The sequence below is a fragment of the Crocuta crocuta genome, unplaced genomic scaffold (genome assembly GCF_008692635.1).
Source record: "Crocuta crocuta isolate KB4526 unplaced genomic scaffold, BGI_CrCroc_1.0 scaffold194, whole genome shotgun sequence".
Classification (NCBI taxonomy): Eukaryota; Metazoa; Chordata; class Mammalia; order Carnivora; family Hyaenidae; genus Crocuta; species Crocuta crocuta.
This window is the reverse complement of record NW_027530084.1, coordinates 4,964-16,492: the sequence shown is the minus strand read 5'-3', so window position 1 is coordinate 16,492 and position 11,529 is coordinate 4,964. Positions and strand designations below refer to the sequence as shown.

Genomic DNA, 11,529 nt, shown 5'->3' with positions numbered 1-11,529 from the left:
CTATTGCTGGGTCATAGGGGAGTTCTATTGTTAGTTTCCTGAGGAACCTCCAAACTGTTTTCCAGAGGGGCTGCACCAGTTTGCATTCCCACCAACAGTGTAGGAGGGTGCCCGTTTCTCCACATCCTCGCCAGCATCTAGAGTTCTCTGATTTGCTCATTGTCAATGACATATTACTTTTGGCTTAAGGTACTTAAATGGATTTACTTGGATTTAAAAATATAATCCTACATTAAAGCACCTACTTTATGACTATTATAATTCCTGTAATTTGGACTTAAAATCATTTAATATATTTTTTTGCAATTTGCATTTTATTTCTAAGAAGCAAAATAAGAGAGAATGCTTTAGATTGCTTCCTGCAGGCTTTGCAATTCCAAGAGCACATTTATAGTGTGGCTAGTCTGTATTTCCAACAAATGCAAAGATAATTTGATAGTTACTCTATTACATACTTTTGACATAATTTACAAAATTTTAGAACCATCCTGATATGCTTTTTGGGACTTATAAACAGATAGGTACAATGTCTTGGGTAAAAATCATCTTCGTACAATTTCATTGCATTTTTTAAAAATGTTTTTTATTTATTTCTAAGAGAGAGAGAGAGAGACAGCGTGAGCAGGGGAGGGTCAGAGAGAGAGGGAGTCACAGACTCTGAAACAGGCTCCAGGCTCTGAGCTGGCAGTCAGCACAGAGCCCGACGCGGGGCTCGAACCCACGAACCGCGAGATCATGACCTAAGCGAAAGTCGGGCGCTTAACCGACTAAGCCACCCAGGCGCCCCTCATTGCATTTTTATACTTCTTATATCAACTTGTTTTCAAAGGCAGTATCACTTATGCTTTTTGTCTTTAAATTTTCTTAATGTTTATTTACTTTTGAGGAAGAGACAGAGAGAGAGAGAGAGACAGAGAGAGTGTGGGGCAAGGGCAGAGAGAGAGAGGGAGACATTTCAGAATCTGAAACAGGTTATGCACTGTCAGCACAGAGCCTGACGCGGGGCTCGAACTCGGGACCAGTGAGATCACGACCTAGGCCAAAGTCAGACGCTTAACTGACTGAGCCACCCAGGTGCCCCTGCTTTTTGTTTTTAATGACTGGTCTTTATCTGTAAATTAAATAATGTGTGATGAAGAATAAAAGCATCTAAAATGGTATAATATTTAAAACCTGAAGGTAGTGATTACTATTTAGCTAAATGATAAATGACTTGAGTAGTTAGGGCTTTAGCAGAAGTATTCACTATCAATCTTGTTCATTTGACGCATATCCACAGGCTCTCAAACCATTCTGTTTTGTTGGGGAAATGATTTACATTGATATTTCATGTACTGATATTTTGATGAATAAAAGCAGCTGTTGCTATTATTGTTTTTAAACACAAGGAGCTTGAAAAATGTCAGTTGGGAAGCACAGCTCTATTTGGTCATGTATTTTACTTGCATAGTTTAGAGGTGGACCTGCTATGCAGGCAGATGCAAGATAAAAATCTGAATAGAGACATGGAGGTTTTCCCCACTTATCCCCACCCCCACAACCCCGGGCTATCAGGAGGAGACCAGAGAGCAGGGCCAGGTGTAGTCAAAGCCTCTTTTCCTTTCCTGCAGCACCGAGAGCCGGGTTACACCCTGCTGCCCCACCTGCCTGCTGGCCTGGATTCTCAGGCAGCTCTTCCGCACATCCTCTCCCAAAGGCCTCATTCTGCTTTCCTGGATGGGAACCAAGCAATCAGGTAAATTGATCCTAAAGAATGTGCTCAAAGTTGTGAACTGTTAACAAAAGGGCAAAGATCTTTGATGTGTGTTTTTAGAGAACAATATTTTAATTCAGAACAGTGTCTTCAAAGGCAAGAATTGAGTATTTATGGCAGCACCATCCCCAGACCACCATGAGAGGATTCTCTACTCTGGGCCCATGCTTCAGAGAGACCTACTCTGGTCCTCCTCTGGCCCAGCCCCTCCTTACAGAATAAGAAGTATCTGGGGGCCAAGGACAGATGACCTTATGGAGCCTGGTTCTTCAGGAATTCCCTGTCCAAACAGCCTGGTCCTTCTTCTAAGGTATGTGCAGGCCTTCCCTCTGGGTTCATTTTCCCAAGGGTGGACCCTGTGATCACTTGGCCCCTGGGAAGCCAAGCTACTGTTTGAGGTGGTGAAGGGCAGAGACTGGACTTTCTGGTTGGAGTGAATAATGCATGTGGAAGACCTTCCTGGGTATGAGAAGGAGCAGAAGTGGAAAGAGAAGAGGGTGGGCTGTGGCTGGGGGTCAGTTCTCCTTTCTGTACCATGTTCTTGGTGCAGAGCTTTGAGGAGTCAGAGCATTCTAGATTTGAACATGGCCTTCCTGCTTGTTGTGATGTTACATTTAGCCAGATGGGGATATAGAACATATTTCATTTAATAATGTTTTATTATGATTTAAAGATTTTAAATATTTGGATGGATAGTATGTTAGCCTCTATTTGTACTATTTGTACTGTGTTTGTACTTACCTGTGGCCCCACAACATTGGGAGTGAGTCTGTCTGTAAAGACAGGGAAAGGTCAGTCCCTGTGGTATTCCTCAAATGTCACCATCTCTAATCTGCCCATGTAGTGGACAGATTCCTTTCTGCACATACAGAAAGCAACTCAACACATTGTCCTGGGTCAGGGCGATGGTCACAGGGAATCTTTGGTAAGAAGTGGAGAACTGTTGAAGAAGAATGATGAATCTCCTTTGCTACTCTTTGAGGAAATAAATAAGCTTCAGTTAAGAGAAAATAAACAGGTTTTGATACCTGAAAAAAATCTCATTCATTTACAAAAAGTATCATGTTAGTTCTGCAACAATTACAATGTATATTAATTTTATTACATTTCTTTGATTTTCATGGTATACTTTCTGGAAATCATTTTGTGGCTGTGTTTTTGAGCATGTTGACTATTAAATGATTGAAACTTGAATAGATGTGGTGTCTCATGAGCTAAAAACAGTTACAGTTTCACTCTAGATATTAAATGGTCTCCTTTCAAAAGTTGGATGCAACACATTGTGAAAAAAAAACATAAAAATGTTAAATTCTTTTGACTCAGTAAGTCTCAGATCCAAATATATATATGTAATGGAATATTTCTCAGCCATAAAGAAGAATAAAATCCTGTCATTTGCAACAACATAGACGGAGCTAGAGAGTATAATGCTAGGGGGCACCTGGTATGTGTGTAGATGAGCAGGGGAGGGGCGGAGAGAGGGAGAGAGAGAATCTGAAGCAGAAATGACCACCCTATTATTTATTCATCCATCTACCCTCCAGCTACATAATTTTGTTGTTGTTTTGTTCTCTTTTGTTGCCTTTGCTTTCTTGGCTAATGCTTAAGAATTGGGGCACCTAATGGCTCAGTCAGTTAAGTGTTCAACTCTTGGTTTCTCACAGTTTGTGAGTTCAAGCCTTGTGTTGGGTTCTGTGCTGACAGGGCAGAGCCTACTTGGGATTTCTCTCTCTCTTTCTCTCCCTGACCCTCCATGGCTTGCTTTCTATCTTTCTCTCAAAAAATAAATAAGTAGACATAAAAAAATTTAAAAATGTCTCTTTACTCTCCTAGGGCTTTGGATAGAGTGGAAGTAAACATATATTCCAATCTCCACCTTTATTCAAAAACCTGTATTTTTTTCTTTCACTATTTAAAAAAGTTTCTGATATACAATGTTTTAATTTTATGTGTTTTATATTTGTATCTTTAAAATTAATTTAATTTTTAATAGATAGTATGGATATAATTCAAAATTCAAGATACAAACAAGATAGATATTGAAAATCATCCCTGACCTTCAATTCTCATCCGTGGAGCCACCTCGCATTACTGTTCTTCAGTACCCTCTCTTCCAGAAACATTCTTTTTGTATATAAGCAACTGGCTATGTTTCATATATTAAATTCATCTTTTTAAAAAATGTTTATTTATTATTGAGAGCCAAAGAGAGACAGAGCATGAGCAGGGAGGGGGCAGAAAGCGGGGGAGACTCAGAATCCCAAGCAGGCTCCAGGCTCCAAGCTCTTGGCACAGAGCCTGACACAGGACTCGAATTCTCGAACCACGAGATCATGACCTGAGCTGAAGTTGGATGCTTAACCAACTGAGCCACCCAGCACCCCTAAATTCATCTTTATAAAAAATTTATTGAAATAAATTCAAGTTAGTTAACATACAGTACAGTATTGTTTTTAGGATTAGAACCCAGTAATTCATCACTTACATATAATCCAGTGCTCATCCCAACAAATGCCCTCCTTTTTTTTTTAAGTTGATTTTTTATTTTTTTGGGAGTGAGAGAGAGAGACAGAGAGACAATGCCAGCTGGGGAGGGGTAGAGAGAGAGGGAGAGAAACCCAAGCAGGCTTCATGGTGTCAGCACAGAGCCCAATAGGAGATCACCACCAGAGCCAAGATCAAGAGTCAGGTGGTGAACGACTGAGCCACACAGGTGTCTCAACAAGTGCCCTCCTTAATGCCCATCACCCATCTATCCCATCTCCTCACCGACCTGCCCTTCAGCAACCCTCAGTTTGTTCTCTGTCTCAAAGAGTCTCTCATGGTTTTCCTCCCTCTCTGTTTTTATCTTATTTTTCCTTCCCTTCCCCATGCCCATCTGTTTTGTTTCTTAAATTCCACATGAGTGAACTCCTATGATTTTGATGATTTCTTCGACTAATTTAATCTTTACAAGTACAAAATGATTATTATTATTGTTTTTTTTCCAGGGACAGAAAAACAATACAAAATTTGTAAAGGAAGGAAGTTGTCATAGTGTTTGGATGGTTTTCTGTCTCCCCTCTGATTCAGCCATTGCTGTGGCAATCAGCTCAGGTGGGAGTGTCAGTGAACCTAACTTGGGTTGTATCCCAACAGCACCTCACCTTATCTCAGGCCTGTGCCATGAACACTTCTTGCTGCCTGTCTGGGGTTTGTCTGACACCTGCAGGAAGAAAATCTTAGGGTATCCTGTAAGCACTCACAAGTGTCCACCCACAAGTTCAGGGAAACAAACCTCTCTTGGAAGCAACTTTGTCCAGGGGGAATGGAAGCTGACGGTTAACTACTTCCTTCTCTGTTCTCCCAGCCAGATTTTGATCTGTGTTTCATTCTCAGATATTTCTGCAAAACTGAGGAAGACAATGGTCCGCTAGTGGTGGCCAGCTAGGAGCCTGCCCTTGGAGAAGCTTTCCTTTCTGTATTTAGCAGCCTCTCCTGCATTCTGCAACCTTGGAATCACTTCCCAAATCAACTGCTTACACTTAAGCCTTTGTTTTAGGCTCTGCTTTTGGAGGAACTCGGGTGAAAACAAATTAAAAGTTCTATGTTACTTTATTTATTTATTTATTTACTTATTTTTTATTTTAGAGAGAGAGAATCTTAAGCAGGCTCCACACTCAGCACAGAGCCTGACACAGGGCTCGATCCCATGACCATGGGATCATGACATGAGCCCAAATCAAGAGTTGGATGTTCAACCAACTGATCCACCCATGCTCCCCTATGACTTTATTTTTAATGATGTATTTTAAATAGAAACCACTGTAATCCACATGTGAGAAAGAGAGCCATAACATGAAAAGCCTGGGGTCTTTTCTCCTTCCAGGATGCCTAGCGCTAGTGTCTTTGCAAGCCCCCTGATCACAAGTTATCCCTGAGTAACTTTAAACAATTTTTTGAATGAGTCATATATGTATGTGGTACAAACTCTAAAAGTACAAAAGCAAATTTTAGTGAAAACAAAGTCTTTTATCCCTTCTCCCAGCCTCCAGTTCTGCTTGTCAGGGGCAGCAACTGTCTTCAGTTTGTTATGTGCCCTCGCTGATGTTCTATACACACAAAAGCATATACATTAACTGGACAAGTATTTATTGATTGATGTATATATGAATATGTTATTTTATTTTTACAGAAATGGTTTCATATTCTAAGTCAACTCTGTGGCTTACTTTTTTCACTGAAAAATGCCCACCTGAGTAATTTTGATTTATATAACTAACAGGCAGAATTCTCTGATGCTAACATTGGTGGCAGCCTGAAATAATTATAGCCATCAGGGAACCTGTATCTTTTTGATTCCCTTATCTTGTGGAGGGGGCTGAGATGGGAAGGGAGACTATCAAGGAGCCGGGGAAATGATTTGAGGGCTCTGTGTTAGGTAGGGATTAGCTCTCAATTGCCCTTAACCAAATGCACTTCCTAGGAGCCCTAGATTCTTTAGCCTATTCTCAGGATTCACACGGGATGGGCCCTGAGCCCTGCACCCTGGAAAGCTTTCTTTTTGGTGCAGGCAATGTTTCTCCTCCTGTCTTTTACCCTCATTAATCTGTGTTGCCACTTCTTCAAACGTGAGGACATTTGTAAGTTGAAAGTTGGAATTTAGGGTCTGTATAAATAAGTGCCTTATGAGTTTAATCCATTAAATTAGCAAGGAAAATCCAACTGACTCTTAGACTCCCAACTTCCTAGAATGTATAGAAACTTTAAAGATCATTTTGGACCCCCAGTTAGGCAATCCTTCATTTCCACTCTGTTGAGTTAGTGGCAGATCTAAGACTTGCATTTGGGTTCTACTCAATTGCATGAATGAAAAAGAGGTTGTTAAGGCCAGGTGATTCTTTTTTGGAAACAGGAGTAAAGAAATATATAATCCCTTTCTTTAAAGTTTTTGGGATAAATAATGTCCTACTGGTCTTTGAGTAGAGACCTTCTGTGCTTTTACTACTTCCTTCACTCTATCTTAGTGAGATTTCATTCACTATGCCCCTGTAGCCTCATCTGTGAAAATTACCTTTCATAATAGGCTGAGATAAAAAGATACAATGTGTTATTATTACTATTGTAATACAAAATCACTAATATTTGTATAGCACTAATATAGTGCTTTACAGCTTATAAAGTGAATGTGAATGCTTTTATTGAATCCGTATAACAACTTTGCATGGCACAGCAGATTGTGTTTTCAAAAGATGGAAAATTTGCATCTCATCTCTCATGCTTTTATAATCCAATGTGGATGTTTCTCCATGGGTAGGATGCAATAAACTTTTCTAAACTCCCTCTACCGATAGAATATGTGGATGTGACACTATGTGGCTTCCAAGGCTGAATCCTAATGGGCAGCACAGCTTTCTCCTGGATCTCTCTCTCTCAAGACATGCTCTTTTACAGGCACTGTGGAGGAAATCTGGCTACTTTGAGGTTGCCGTGCTGGAGCGACAATGTAGAGAGCGTGTGCAGAGATGCAAAGATATGCCTGAAACCTTCTAGTGGCTCCAGCCCCTCACTGTTCCTGTATTTCCAGGCCAGGTGACATAGGAGTGAAGAATATATGAGTAAAGAAGCCTTTGAGATGGCACCAGGCACAGTCATATCCTGACCTCAACATCTTGAGGGACCCTGAGTTAGAATTGCCCAGCTGATCTGCTCCCAAATTTTGACTCATACAGAGAAAATAACTAATGGTGTTTCAATCCCCTAAGTTTTTGAGTGATAGATATATAATCACAGTGATGCTAACATATAGTATTACTGTTATACCTAGTTAACTGTTAAGAATATTGAGATCAGTGGCCAGCTGAAGGTCTCATCAAGTGGCAGAGCTGGGACATGCCCTTGTGTCTTTAGCTCTAATTTCCACGTTACTTGTTCTTCTCTCTGCTGTAGGTTAAGGCATAGTCACACACACAATGTATATTTCCTTCTTCAGTTTTACATAACTCTAGGGGGTGGTGCCTTCTTTCTTTCTAGATTCCTGAGGTTTTTGTTCAGCCCACACCTCTACCTCTACCATAGCTAGCGCAACCGCTGTTGCCTCACTCTGTGACCACTCATCTATCAGGGTTTCTGACTCTTACAGCATTTTCTTTGGCTCCCCCATATCCCTGGGTTTAATCAACCTTCAGAAGCCATGTAGTGACACTACTTTAAGGCTGTCATGGGGAAGGATCCTCCTGAAGGGAAGAGGAACATTTTGCTGTATTATGTGCACTGCTCATTTAAGCCCATGATAGCCTGGCACCTGTGTCCTAGTGAAACAATTCAGTGCGCTTGTGAGTGGGCAGAGAGCCAGTCTAGCAGATGGTCATGAGAGAAGGGACCATGTACCGTGTGATCATCAAGTGTGCTTGCCCAGGGCAGGCGTCTCTGCCAGGAAGGTCCAAATGCCTGCCCTTAGAACTGGAGTCTTATTTTTGTAAGGATGCCTAAAATAGAAAAAAAATGTCTGGAAAAAACCTTAACAAAAAATTAAAAAAAATTGAGCTGGAAGCATAAAAGAGAACTGAGCTATAGTAAGAGAGACCTTTTGGAAGTTGAAGTGCTTGATCATAAAGTACTTACTGTGGAGCTTCTTTTCCTGGGTTAACAATAGCTCACTATGATCTAAGAGAATGTGGATATTCACTGTGCATGGACAGAAGTTGTGTCCCGGACTCATAGCTTTACCAATGGGATGATTCTGGAAATATCTGAGGCAAGAGGAGGCCCAAATCTGTGGCTTACCTGTCTGGAAATAGGACGTAGCAGGCAGTTAGGCTGGAATCTAGAATCCCCCTAGCTCAGATTGGCCTAATCCTCTTCTTTCCAGAAAGACATGTAACATGAGCCCCATATAACATTTTTGGTTGTCAAACACCCATGATTTTGTAGGCACAACCAATGAATTTTTCTTTCTTAAAAATGGTTGTCCCCATTCAATCTTTTTAAAAAAATTTTTAAAATTTATTTCTGAGAGAGAGAGAGAGACAGCGTAAACAGGGGGGGTTAGAGAGGGAGACACAGAATCTGAAACAGGCTCCAGGCTCTGAACTGTCAGCACAGAGCCCAACACAGGGCTCGAACCCATGAACTGTGAGATCATGACCTGAGCCGAAGTCAGACGCTTAACCAACTGAGCCACCTAGGCGCCCCATCCCCATCAATCTTCAGTAGATATTCCTGTATTCATTTTTTCAGAAATTACTTATTATCTTTTCTCACATTGTGAGAGAATATGCCCCATGGTGGTGGAGATATATAGAGATTTAAAATCCGGTCTCAGATTTCAAAGGCTCTTCCATTTCATAAGGAAGTAAAATTATATAGAGGTAAATATGGAGCAGGATGTGAAAGGTGATAAGAAAGTTAGAACAAAATACTATGGATAGTAAGAGAGAAAAAGAGGAATGGGTTCCTTATACCTTATTAGCTTTAGCCATCCCTGTAGGAATAGGTAGTATTTATAACAGACAGTGGCTCTTACTGCTGTTTCTCCTATTTAGAAAATATAGGTAATCAAATAGAATGAGATAAAAGTTTCCTTTAACTTCATCATTAATAGACAACCACTCTGCCTATTTCAATATATTCAGTTTAGTCATTTGTGTGTGCACATCACACACACATGCATGATAGGATCATACTAGATATCCTGTTTGTAACTTGCCTTTTTTGCCCAATTGTGACCATTTTTCTAGGACATGAAACATTTTACATTATTTTAAGTGGTTGCATAGTATTCCATTGTAAAGATATACATCTAAATGAATCTTCTGTTTTGGGCTTTTAGCATGTAACTAACTCCCCCCCCCCCCCCGCCATTGTAAACATGCAGAGTAAATATCCTAGTAGCTCTATTTTTGTGTGTACCAATTACGACCTTAGGATAAAATCCCAGAAGAGGAAATATTGGGACAAAGCAAATCTACATTTTCAAGGCTATAGATACTTCTGCCAATTTGCCATTGAGAAAGATGTCTTTAAGTTGCATGAAAGTCTGATACCCCTGCAGTTTCAACAACATTTTATGACATTCAACCAATTATCACAAACTCTGAATCTTTGATAGGTAAAAGATGTATTATCACTTCTTTCTGATTTATGTTTCTTTGATTACTAAGAAGGTTGGATAAGATTATGTAAAATTGACATAGTTGCACTTAGAAACAGAATCAAGGTTTACTAGGCATCAGTAAGAATGAAGCATTAATAATAAGCTGGGGCAGACTATTTCATTTAACTTTTTATTAGAATTAATATGCAAATGGGTCAGAAGAATATGGCAGGTATAGTATAACTGTTGTCTAGTCTGGCATTTGACAACACTAATATATCTTTAAACAATTTCTTGCCATCAAAGTACAGAAAAATGGGTTGGAAGACATTTTTATTTATTGGACTTTACCTGCTTGGATGACTGTATCTGTGCACTAAAGGGAGGTTTTCGGGGATAAACCTCAGGCCTCTGTCCTATGATCCATGTCCTCAGTAGTTCTGTCAATGCCATGGATGAGGTAGTCAGAGATGATCTTAAACTAGCATAATAAAATCAGGATCAACAACAACAAAAAAAGCATGACAGAAAAAAATCCCTTAGCATCAATCACACTTAGAGGATGGGAGTTGAGTGTTGTGGTTTGGTAGTAGCGTGCATTAAAAACGAAGGCATTTTAATGAAATCACTATGTTTTGAATCTGTAGAGTGATAAAGCTGGAGAGAAAAGGGCAAGTAGCAGAAGACTGCATTAATGCAGATAAGAATACAGTTACTTTGAGGAAGTGGGAAGAGAGGACAGCACCGCATACTGCTCTGGCCACACCCCACTTTGGGATATTATCTCATGGGCTGGTTTTCACGTTTCAGAAGGGTGTGAGCCCCTCCCTCCTTTTCAAATTTCAGAAGCTTCCATATCATCATTCAGTGTATTTGGGCACATCATTCAGTGCCCTTAATGGGAAAACCTAGGGGAAATCACAGATAGACTTTAGGATTTTGTTATCCCTTTCAAAGTTCAAGGAGATTATTTTGTTTACTAAACTAGACACATACATGATGATTGTCTTGCATCTTTTTATTTTTGCTACTACAGGGGATCAAGAGGATCATTAATAGCAAATTCCTTTTCAAGTTCATATATGTTTATTTAAATATCAGGATGGTAACATTGTTTCTATGGAGCATAGGGACAGAGAAGGAAAGGTGAATGGTACATCTTTGTACATCTTTACTTTCACTACTTACAATGATCATGTATTTTCTTTCAGAAAAAATGAAAAGATCAGTGAATTTATTTTTTATTAATTTTTAAACAATCATAAAGTTATAAAAAGTTGGAAATATATTTTATATATTTTAAAGCCCTGAACCATTTGAAAATAAATTGCCAAACTGATAGCCATCATTCCTGAGTACTTTAGTGTGTATTTCCTACAAACAAGGACAATTCCCCACATGACCGCAATACAACCATTAAAATCAGAAAATTAGCCTTGATATGTTGCTATGAATGCTTATGAATCCCACCTTTGGATTTGTCTGATATTTCTTCATGATTAGATTCAGATAGTGCACCTTTGGCAGGAATATCAAAGATGTGACACTGTTCTTTTCACCGCATGTTCTTGGGTGACACAGTTTTGATTATCCCATCACTGGTGATATTCCCTTTGTCCACTTGATTAAAATGGCATTTTCCAGGCTTACCCATTATAAAATAATCTCTCCCCCTCTGTGATTAATATATATTTGTATCGAG

The 11,529-nt window shown here is 39.7% G+C and overlaps 1 long non-coding RNA gene across 1 annotated transcript in view; it reads left to right on the top strand.

Annotated features, from left to right (window-relative positions):
- The window catches only part of LOC144232045 (uncharacterized), a 15,789-nt gene extending 14,060 nt beyond the window's left edge, over positions 1 to 1,729 (top strand). Inside the window, exon 3 of the long non-coding RNA XR_013335297.1 lies at positions 1,611 to 1,729. This is a non-coding gene — a long non-coding RNA (uncharacterized LOC144232045). The remainder of the gene's footprint in view (positions 1 to 1,610) is intronic.
- Positions 1,730 to 11,529: the final 9,800 nt, after the last annotated feature.